Raw genomic sequence first — 13,357 nt, forward strand, 5'->3', positions numbered from 1 at the left:
GTACACAAACACACACACACAAACACATACACATACACAAACACACACACACATACACACACACATACATACCTTCACAATTACCACTCAACGCTTCTAAGAACAAGGTCAATATAAGTAGTTATTCGTAATTGAAAATATTTGTTTGCGTGTACGCACGTTTGTTCTATGTTTGCTTACATATGTGTATGTTTGTTTGTATATTTATTCATATGTTTGTATGTTTGTGCATATGTTTGTAGGTTTTTATAAACAATATTGGCTTTTTTGTAACGTCATTTTAATGCGTTTTGTATACAATCTTTTATTGAATGTTCACTGCATTTTGTAGGCTTCAGTGAATTTAAAAAAAATTTTAACGCAATAACAATTATTTTTTGTAGAGATGATTTTGAATTTTACGATAATTTATAAATTTGATGATATTTTAGTGTTTTTTTTCTCTTTGTTTAGCTCTTGATTATTTGTTCTACTTTTTTTATTTTAATATTGTATATATATATATATATATATATATATATATATATATATATATATTGGTAATAGACCATAATTTTTACAATATTCTATAAATTCTACCGAATGTTATATATTATATTATATTATATTATATACCGAATATTAACGCCAAACATTCGGTAGAATTTATAGAATATTGTAAAAATATATATATATATATATATATATATATGTATATATATATATATTCAAATACTCAAAGTTTTATTTGCTCTGGGTTTTCCATTGAAAATTTGAAAAACAGTCAACAATCTCATTTTTTAGTTGGAAGTCTTTATAACTACACTGAATTATTTTAACAAAATAATTGTTTCTATAATGGTGTGTGTGTGTGTGTGTGTGTGAGGCGCGGGCGCGCGCGCGTGTGTGTGTGGTGTGTTTATGTGTGTTTGGTGTGTTTATGTGTGTGTGGTGTGTTTATGTCTGTGGTGTGTGTGTTTGTCTGGTGTGTATGTATGTTGTGTATTATTACTTTTTGACACAGTGTAAAGGCAAGTTTATGTGACAAAGTGTCGTAAATTATCCACTTTATCTAGTTTCATAGAAAAAAATTATCAATACAATATACGTACGTACTGATGTGTGTGTCGTGTCTTTGTGTGTGAGTCGTGTGTGTGCGTGTGCGTGTGGGTGCGTGAAATTGTTAGAAATTAATTATTTTCATTTTTGACAAAATTTGATCCAATTTTATTACTAAAATTTTTTAGGCATAATTGTTTGCTTCAGTTCAATAGCCATTCATCCTGTCATATTTAATTCTCGAGCAGTTACACTATAGAGATGGCTTACACCTACACATACCTCGAAATTCAAAAAGAAATTTCATCATAATTTTCTATGAAAGAAAGCCAATTGTGTTTATTTTTCAGATGAAGTTATACAAATTTCAAATAAGTATGTGTTAAAGATTCATTTAAGATCGGATTATGAAGATTTTTTTTTAAAAAAAGACGCTTCGTTAACAGCAAACAAATTCTTCAAAATTTTTACTAAAACATTTCAACAGTTAAATAGTTTTTTTTAATTAACGTTAATTACTCAATCTCAAGTCAAGTATATAAAACTTTTCAAACTAATAATAAGAAATCGTTAAAACTAGGCAACTGGTTGTTATGTCAATTCTCCGTTCAAACACTGGTATTATTTTATTCAAATGCGTGTGTGAGAGAGTGTATGTGGGTTTGTGTGCGTGTGGCTGTGTGTGTTTGCATGAAATGATACGCCGCAACTCTTCACACACACACACACGCACACACATATTAAGAAAGTCTTATTTATTACCTCTTAAAGTTTATCTACCGTTATCCTCTGAAATATTTCACAATTTTTTTCTTGGCAGCGAAAATCATTTTAAGATGATATAGAAAGCCGACCCCTTCCAAATACCTGGGCATAATTTATAGCATCTCGTGACCAACTTCTATAGAACAAGTTATATATTTTCTCTTTAAAATGTAGTTATTTTATTCTATAAATGTAATTGTCATCTCAAAAGGTTAGCATTGAATTGGTTTTTTTTTTACATTTTGAGAATGTTGACGACTGCAAATTATTATAAACAAACTAAAACCAAAAAATGTGAGATTTTCTAAAAATCTTGTCAAAAAATATAAATTATTCTGACTGGATCTTGATCTGAAGAACATAGGGTATACAAAAATTGATCGAAGGTATGTCAGATAAAGCCATGTAAAAAAATTTTCAGGTTTAATGAGAAAATAATATTATTATGGATTTCTGTTTAATACCTTTTGAAAAAATTGTGAAGATTGGTGTTTGGTTTTTGATGAATATTTGTATATTACCATTTCTTCTTTAAAACTTATTGATGTGGTTTGGTTGAATGAATAATGATGGGAATAAAATTACGATTGGAATTCATTCAAAATGAAAAAAATGTGTGACATTTCGTAACATCTCATGTTTGCCGGTTTGATGAATTCAAAAGTTACTTCCAACTAACTAGTTTGCTTGTTTGTATGTGCATTGGTGCAAGTTGTTGCAGTGACATGTTATAATGATGTTATTATATGATCGGATCTAGATGTCATCCTATCATGATGTGATTTAATGTTGATGTGATTTGACGTTAATGTCATCCAAACATGATGTCATCCAGTCATAATGTGATCCTGTCGTGATGTGATTTGATGATAAAATTTCTTTAAAAAATTTCCATTTTGTTTTATTTGCGTGACCTAGCTATGGAATAAACAAAAACTTACTGAAGCCAATTCTGAAATCTACCTTTACTTTTATTTTTTAACAAATAATGGATGCATTTAAAAAAAATTCATTTTTCTCAGAAATTAAATTAATTCAAAACAATAATCACGTTAATTTATTTTATCATATTGAAATGGCGAAAACAGTTTCAAAACGAAATTTCAAATTTCGTTTAAAATTATTCTCTACAATTTCATAAATTTTTCGTGAATTATTATTTAATTTAGTTTCTTCAACGGAGTTTGAGTCTTACAAAATTTTTGATAAAATGCAATTTAAAGTATGTAGGTGTACACTACACATTAAAATACGCTTAAATAAGCCGGAAATTAATAATTCTTTACAAGTAAATCAGAGATCTTAGAAACAAACCTCTGACGGTTTCCAGACTTAATGTATTAACGTAACATACAGACACACTTAGAATATAGCTTCCAAACAGTGTACATTAGCCATTCATGTTTATATATTTATGAAAATTATTTATGGTTCTGTATTTAATATGATATTTATGTGTCGCTTTTTAAATTTATGTCCTTATTTATAGACTGTGATCTGCTCTGAGTTTTGGGTATAATTGATGGGACTGGCATCGCAATCCTAACTGTGTGACGTCATCGTTTATCAGAATGCTTCCATCACACACACACACACACACACGCACTCACACACGCAGACACACACAGAAACACACACAAATAAACAAACATATACACACACTACACATGCATACTCGCACGCACAAAGACAGAGTTACGTCTCTATAGACATACTCACAAACACATACGCACACACACGACATACACACACACAAACACGCACATACACACACTGACGCACAGTTACTTAGTAAAACGGTTGAGAATATCAGTAGTAGAAAAATTGTTTTACGGAATAATAAATAATTCAATTGTTGTATGGCATCTATTGGATCAATCATTATCACATTATCATTTAGTAGTTTGGTGGCTTAGATGGTCGTGATCCGATGATGAAGATGATGGTGCATGCAATAAGAATGTTGTTGTGGTTGTTGTTGTGGTTGTTGTTGTGGTTGTTGTTGTGTGTGTATGTGTTTGTGTGCGTGTGCGTGCGTGCGTGTGTGCTTAAGTAATGCGGAAATAATGTATCAATAGAATGGTTTTTGATGTACGTTACGCTGTTAACCATGCTTTTGAAACCATCAGAGATACGCCTGCCAAGCAAGAAGATATCTCAAGATTTACAGTTTCTACTTTTTCCCTTTTCACGAATTATTATGATAAAACAATAATAATAACAATTTAATAAAAATAATAATTAACTATGAATGGCATAATTTAGTTTTATTGTTAGCAATTATTAATACGTCTCTCATGTTTATTGAAAACCTTCGCGGTATATTAACCAACCAACCCATGAGAAATGACATCGTAAATAATTACAAAGAAATCTGTGAGAAATAAACAGAAAATCAAAGAAAAAACAAAAACTTGTTTGCAATTTCCTGTGCAAATACGCACTGCATTGTCCAATGAAATTGTGTTGCATGCTCCAATCACACGACGCAATAAAATGACCCAAAAACAAAGAAAAATGACCATAGGAGGTCAATAAGTTTGCAGTGCAATGTCCACAACAAGCACATGCATACAGACAGACACGTATTTGTACACACATACACTACATACACAAATACATACACAAACTCATACATACACACACATATATATATTTATATACATGTATACCCACATAACATGTTTAGGTGCGATTGACATAACCATGAAATATGACCAACCGCAAGATAATAAGTCTACCGCATATACGAGCGAACGAACGAACAGAAGAACGAATGCATAAGGATTAACAAACACACTCACACACACTCACACACATACATACACATACACACACACACATAAATATATATAAACAGAGACACATACACACAAAAACAGTCGTAGACATTTGTTATCGTCAGTCTTCAAAAATATCCAATTCGTTCGGTACGCGGAACAACTTGTAAAGCAGAGGACAGTCATCGTAGCACTGACCTTCAATCGTCACTCGCCACTGGTTTGTATGCTTGTATATTTGTATTGCGCTGTCTTTGTATGTCTGTGTGTATGCGTATATGTGATGTGTGTGTTTGTATGTGTGTGTGTGTGTGTGTTTGTAAGGGAGGTGACGTGTGTGTATGTGTATGTACGTTTGTGTGTCGTCTGTTCATTATATATATATATATATATAAAGATAGAGATAGAGAGAGAGAGAGAGTACAATTTCCATCACCCATTAAAAGTGTTAACGTTCCGTCAGTTCATCCAAAATTACTACCTTTCAGCTATCAATAAACGTTAGAACAAAACAATTGCTCTTTTAGTGACGCCATAAGTCACGTGATGATATTCCTTTTATTGTTCTTATATTCGCATTAAAAGGGTGAATGAGTGAATGAGTGAGTGCCATTCATACAATCATTTTTCCATCCATTTATTCACTTATTCATTCATTCATTTTTTTATTTAAATGGAGTATTTAAGTTGAAGTGATCTTTATGTCGTTGGGCAAGTGAATTGTTAGGCCAAGGTTAATTTTTTCTCTCTCCCTTTCTCTCTTTCTATCTTTATTTTTCTCTTTGATGCCTTTAAAAATTAGAAAAAGTTAAAAAATGAAAACAAAACAAATGAAAAAAATATTTGCTGACACAAATTTCTGACACAAAACGAACAACACATTACAACAACTCACCAACGCATAAGAAAAAAAAAGTTAATACATTTAGCTCAAAATTATTACAACTAAAGATGTTTCTCCTAAAAATTATTTCGAAAGCAATGGAATTTTCGCCATTTTTTAATAAAAAAATTTTCGTACTAAGCCATAAATCGCTGCCGTTGAGATAACGCTGGGAAGGTTCTGTTGAGTGGATTATTTTGGTGTAGGATGGTTTATTTGTATGTTTATTTATTCATTAATTTGTCTCTTGTATCTTATTTGTTTTTTCACAAGATCTCTTCTTTCTCTCTTTCTATCTCTCTCACACACTCTCTCTTTTCCTTTCTTTGTTTTTATCTTTTTCCTCTTTTTCTCTCCCTGTCATATGTTGTCTATTTATTGTCACACAAACAAACATACACACAAACAAACATACACACAAACACACACACGCCTACATGATCTTCATCATTTGCAGACTCCTACGCACCCAACTTTATGTAGGTGGATAACAATACCCCACGATGTCAAATACTCGACTTCATTGATTCCAATTTGTACAATTGAGGGTAGTTTTCGTTCATTTTTTTTTCAAATTTTCAAACTGCGGTTTTTTGAGGTTGTCATCAACGTTATGGTCATTATCATCATCGTCATCGTCATTATCGTCATCATCATTGTCATCATCATCGTCGTCATAATCATCATACATTATTATCTTCATTATTGTTAACATTGTTATCATTATATATTTTATTTATCCTTATCTACAAACTATCATGATCACATCTTTAAGTTATCAACGTCATATTTTTCTTTTGTTTTTATCTTGTTTTAACATTTGATTTAAGAAAACGTTCGCAAATTCAATTTTTTATTCATTCTTTTACTTTCTCTTTCTCTCTCTTTCTCTCTGTCTCCCTCTCTTTACTTTCTTTCTGGATCGCTCTGTTTTTTTTTATTTGTTTATGTTGTATCATATCAAAATGAGCTAGCTATACAAATCATAGTGTAATTTGTTCTGAATATGTGCGAAATAAATTGATGCACTCATACAATTCATTTCACACTCCGTTGCTTATTGTAATGATCAATTTTGTATACAAATAAATACATACATACGTACGTACATACATACCTACATACATACATACATAATACATGTGTGTGTATATATATATGTATATATATATCTTCAAAATAATTTACAATTTTTTGATTTTATATGCTGGTTATTTTGGTTGTAAAGTTGATTGTAAAGTTTTTTTTCTATGCATGTTTATTAGTGTATATTTGTGTGTTTGTTTGTGTGTGTTTCCATGTGTGAGTGTGTGCAAGTTTGTCTACAGGTATGTTGCGAAATGTTTCGGGTATTTTACTCACACATGGAGTTATATATGTTTTGTTTGTTCTTTGTTAAATTTTCGAACATTATCTTTATTTTCATACATTTTTTAAATTTTTGTTAATTTATACTTCCATTATTTATTTATCTATTTTTCCTTCTCTCTTTAACGAAAGAGAAAGCAAAAGAGTGAAAGAGAGAAAGAGAAAGAGAAAAAAAGAAAAAAAGAAAGAGAGAGGTAGAATATAAACGATCTTAATTATTCAAATAAAAATAACCTCCACAAAAAAAAACTCCGTTAACATAAAAAATGGTATAAAAATGGTAAAGCAAAACAAGATTTTATATTATTACTCACTTTATCCATCCGCTCATTCACTCAATCATTCAAGCAACACCAGACCACCCACGTTGAGACAAGGGACGGTCTGCAAAAGTGGAAACCATAAAACATGTACCGACAATTTCCAACGACGAGGACGTGGTATGTTCGTCATCATTCTCTCTTTTTCTCTCTCACATCTTTTCCTTCTCTTCCTTTCTTTCTTTTGCTCTGTCTATTTTTCAACTTTAACTGCTTTTCTTTCTTTCTCTTTCTTTCTTTCTTTCTTTCTTTCTTTCATTCTTTCTTTCTTTCTTCCTTTCTTTCTCACTTTCTTTCACTTTTATCCTTTCTTTTTTCTCTTTCTCTCACATTTATTCACTCTTTTTTCTCTTTCTTTCATGTTATTTTTCTACCTAACCCTATCTCACTCTCTCTCTGTCTTTTTTTTATCTTCCCATTTTGTCATACTATTTCTAACTTTTCAGTTACTTTTCACTCTCTTATTTTCTCTTTTCCACTCCATATTTTAACTTTTATTCTTTTCTCTTTCACTCTCTCATTTTTTCTCTTTTTTTCCTCTTCCATTTTCTCTCTCTCTCTTTCTCTCTCTCTCTCTCTCTCTCTCTCTTTGTGTATGTGTCATGATAATGATAACATAAAATTGAAATAAAGAGATGACTGCTCATGCTGCGGTGGACAGCGTTTGTTGTAGTAATGGAAGTTGCTGTCCTGGTAATGTTGATGATATATATATATATATATATATATATATATTCTTATAAAAAAAGAAGATATATATATATATATATATATATATATAATATATATCTTTTCATTCTTTTTTTTCTCTCTCACTATCTCACTTTCTTTTTTTTTCTCTCTTTATCTCCTTTATTCATTACAAATATGACGATATAAACAACGACAAGGATGATAATGATGGTAAAGATGATAATGGAGACGACGACGATGACGATTAAAAGCTCTATACGATCATAAAACCTTCTAGAAGAAGAAGATGATGGTGATGGCGTTGATGATGAAGATGCTGATGATGATGAAGATGGTGAGGAGGAGGATGATAATGATGAGGATGGTGATGATAACACTGATGACGATCGAATATTTTTTTATGGTGTTTATAGTATTGACGATTAACACGACGCCTCTGGCAATAATAATTGTGTTTTTGAGGTTCTTTACGATCGTGATGATGAAGACGATGAAGACGTTGAAGAGGACGATGATGACGACGATGAAGTCGATGATGAAGGCGATGAAGACGATGAAGAGGACGATGATGACGATGATGAAGACGATGATAAAAATGACAAGGATGAAGATGATGATGAGTAAGGCGATAAAAAAGATGACAAAGATAAAGAGTATCGAAAAGATGTAGTAGATTACGGTGAGGATGAAAAAAATGATTATGAAGATAAAAGTGATGACGACGACGATGACGATGAAAATACATACTTTCACAAACACACACACACACACACACATACACACACACACACACACACACATACACACATAGACACACATACACCCACATACACGCACGCACACACATACACGCAAACACACTTTCGTATCTTTATACGTTTAACAGATGAATGAAAATGAGCGCTGTCAGATTATTTTATTGGCTAAATTAATCTATCTCGTTATTGCATGCAGATGAAGCGAGTTTTTTCCAATCTTAAACAAAAAATAAAGTACTTACAATACTACAATTACTAACTCTCATTTTATGGCTGGTAAATACTAGCTATCTTAACGAGGAAATAAATGTTCATTATGGTTGAGGGATTTTAAAAATTATTCATAATGAATGATTCTAACGATAATGATGTAATTATAAAATGATAATGATGAATAAAATGCTGGCAGAAAATCGATCGTATTATAAAAAACATGAAAAGCGTTTGATGCTGTTATTGGCTGAAGATCGATAAGATATGACGTTTCTGTAAGTATATATGTCATCGTCAGCGTTTTCTGCACGTATTGAAGCTCTCCTAATTAGGTAACTTCGTAATGACGTTGGCGATAGCTTTTAAGAAATTATTTTAAAATTTATTTATGATAAGTTAAGTTTTTCTGTCTGGCAATAGGTTTCATTTTAATATTATTATAACAAAGTAAATTATAATAAGCTGTACGTGTGTGTCGTACTTTTACTTCTTCAGTATCGTTCCATAGAAACTTATTAAGGTCCCAAGAATATTATATTTTAAATTTAGAATTACTAAAAATGTAACACTTTCACTAAAAAAAGCAATTTTTTTTATAACAATTTTAACTAATTAATAAAAATTAAACTGCTGAAAAATTATTCAGGTGCATGTAGTACGTACTTATACACAGACACTGATATGTGAAATCTATCATCGAACATACACCATATTCAAACACATACACATACAAAAACACAGACAACATACATTTCAACACTGCACACACACACACACATATATGGACACACTAATACAAACAATGAAGATATATAGGCATGTGTAATGTACATATAGTAAGGTGTGAATTTTTCAACCACCAAGCAAATCTGATGCTTTCAAGCGATTAGCTACGAACGTATCTAGAAGTAGTTTTTAATATTTATTCAAGAAAATCCAGGCCTATGTTAGTTCGTTTTGCATCAGCTGATACTCACAATCGTTTGAACGTTTACCACACCACAACACGCCACATAACGCCACACTAAACCACACCACACCACAACACGCCACATAACGCCACACTAAACCACACCACACCACAACACGCCACATAACGCCACACTAAACCACACTACACTACACATGTAATGCAAGCATTGATCAATTTCCAACAACGAGCATCTGCATGTTGATAATTCGACGGAAGGAATCATCTGCATGATATCAGGTTACGCGCTCTTGGTGTTGGTTCCGCTGCTTACATTAAGTAGGTGGGTGGGGAAGAAAGAAATCAAATTTTTTATGCTGCTGCTGATGCTGTTATTAATTGATGGAACAAGAAATCTACTTTTTATTTTATAATGAATTTTTTTGTTTACCGATAAAAAATGTATTTTTTAAAATTGTAATTGAAGTGAAATTCTATATATTAGTTAATATTTTACATTTAATCGCACAGATCACGAATGATATGCGTGGTTACGTAGGTGTAACATCATAAACTATTTTGTAAGTAGTTTCGCCAGCAGAACTCTTTAAATGTTTTACAAACATTATTAACAAAAGCTCTAGATTGAAAACAACTGGCTTATGGCATTAACAACATTACTAAGGACAATACGTAAGTTGGTTGTTGGTTGACTGATTGTGAATAGATATAACACGAATCTATATGCGAACATCAATAATACCACATCAATAATATTAAAGCAAATATATCAAGATCTAGATAAATATATCAATATATAGATACACGAAGCTTGCTTGTGAGTAAGTGTGAGTGCAATACATTGCTTACGTGCATATGTGCAGCGTATATTAATTACATATTACACTAAAGCAGAAACACTAAGTCACTCGTGAGATATATTTATGGAATCTATCGCACTCGCTTAATTGGTTATTGAATATACATTTGCCGAAACAATAACCCACCCAATTAAAAATCTGTTAGTGATGTTACGGCTGTCTTTATGGTAGTGCTCTTGCTGCGGCGATATTGTTAATGTTATACTGTTGATGTGATGTCGTTGATGTGATGCTGCTGCTAGATTGCTGTTTTTGCTACATTAACATTGCTACTATTGTTATTGAAATAGTGGAAATGATGAGGTGCTGCCTTGAAGAATGATGAAAATGGCGAGAATGTTGACCGTGATTCCATATTTATCTTTCCATATTATCAATCGCGTTCATAACTATGGAAAATGCAAAAAATAACTCTTGAAATGATTGAAAAATGTCCGAAATTATTATTTAACGTTGAAAATGATCTCTAAAAAGAAACCCCAACAAAATATTTTCAAAAGTTGGAAAATGTAAAAGAGATTTATGAAACCAGGAAATAATCTCTTGAATAATTTTATAAAAAGTTATTAGAACCATCGTGGAAACAAATGAAACTAATCTGTCTGAGGCGTGTAGGAACTGCAGATGAGAATAAGCTGACTCAAGAAGAAAACATCTGTCAACAGCCACACGTCGGCAGATGGCTTAATTTCTAAGTGGAATGTCCGCTAAATTAAATTTTTTATACCGAGTTGTCTCTGCTTTTTGTTTCGACGAAAAGTTTATGTTAGCCATTACCTACTGCAAATTTTTCCACTTCAAACAATAATAGAGGGTTTGTAATTGAGCGAGAAATAATATTTTGATATTTTGGCCTTTAATCACGTCTATCTCTTATATTTTTCTTTGATATTTTTCAAAATAAGGATTATATAACTAAATTATTGAACATGAAAAATGAGATCACTTAAATTTACTTCATCTTAATAACATCAATCACTTACCCGTGAAGTTTGAAATCATTTACAAGCCCCTACCAACACCTATTTACTGAACTCTGATCATCTAGAAATCCAGTGAGCCAACAAAAGACACATGGTAGAATTATTGATCCATTAGACGAACAACATTTACACATAATAATAAGAAACATGTTTGCTTGGCACGGATTGTCCACCAGCTTCTTAAAAAATTTGCCTATATATGTTCATGCCCCCAAAAGATTTACTTTCAACGATATTATTTCATCATTTTTACCGTGTTTTTATAAGCAACGTTGTGTATATATGCTAACGAGGACTTACTATGCATCTATATTTTCCAAGATTTCCGCTCTACTAAGCCAACAATGTCGCAATTGCACGCTTCCATAGTCCTGCAATACTTCTGAGTGTTTATTGCTGTCACTTTTTTAATAACAAAGCACTTTATCTTTATCAAATTTCATGTTTATCGAGTTTGGAATAAACGTTTGAAACGATTCCGGTACAAACCAAAAGAAAATTCACATAGGAATTAGTGTAACTTATAAATAGCAGCAACAATAGACGGTGCGTGTTACATTGCATCACTATACAATGACGACATAAGATTTTGATAGCATAAAGAGTAAACTAAACAAAACATGAAAAAAGGATAATAAATGTTGAAATCAACAATGTTCGGCTAGCGTAGACTGTTGCACTTCGTTACCATCATGACCTCGGGATGAATTCTTTCATATTTCCTGCTCGCAAGAAAAAATTCTCACTAATTTTCATTTCTCCTTCAATTTCCCGTTCAATGAAGTCAATTTTATTTGCGTGTGATGTGACGTTGCGATCACGCATTTATGCATCTAGAAATTTATGAGGTTTGTGTTCGTAGATCAATTTTTGTGATTTCACATAATTTTGTATTTTTATTCATAATTTTATTAAAGTCGTGAAAGAAATCTAACAAAACAAGAGCATCATTTCTTATAAAATAACTGGCTAACGCAAGCGGACTAACATTACGCAACTTAAACACGCTTAATGTTTCCTTTTGTTAACTATTCAATTAAGATTAATTTTCTAAAAGCGTGATTCAAATTATAAATGTACACAAAATAACGATAACGTTAGATTCGAATTGTAAATGTACACAAGACAGCACTAAAACCTCGAGATGGTAGGGACTGCAAATCGACCAATAAAATTCTTAATGAGAACAGTGCAGATGTAGAGAGAAGAATCAGATCAGACATAAAGGGCCGATAATTCTAGATAGAAGTCAGGGATTTATTTCATTAATGCAAAGATCAGAGTCATAAAAAAAAATTATTTTCCGTACCGCACATGCAACTAAATTATAACTCAATCAACCGGGGGATAATGAAGAAGAAAATTTAACTTTCTTGGAACTGATGAGAAAGAGACATCATCATACTTTCGCTGACACCTGATGACATCAATGTCAATTGCGTCTTTGTCCTTTACAATTACGCATCTTATTTTAATTGATTAATAATTTTCGAAAAAATCGATAGCCACAACCACGCAGCGTTAACATATTTTGTTATAGGACGTTAATCAACACATATACACTTTTGCGTACGGGGTGGCGGGTGGCCAAAATTTTTCAAAATATTTGATGACCGGGAGGGAACTTTCCGAAAAAATAAAAAAAAAAGTAGATGACTGTGGGAAAGAAATTTACACAAAAGTTTGACAGAGGAACTTTTCTGCCGATGGGTATATAATGTCAATTTTCCCTTGACACTACTTTTCACGTTAAAACAACGACTTT

Source organism: Helobdella robusta, assembly GCF_000326865.2.
Source record: "Helobdella robusta unplaced genomic scaffold HELROscaffold_19, whole genome shotgun sequence".
In the NCBI taxonomy this organism is placed as follows: domain Eukaryota; kingdom Metazoa; phylum Annelida; class Clitellata; order Rhynchobdellida; family Glossiphoniidae; genus Helobdella; species Helobdella robusta.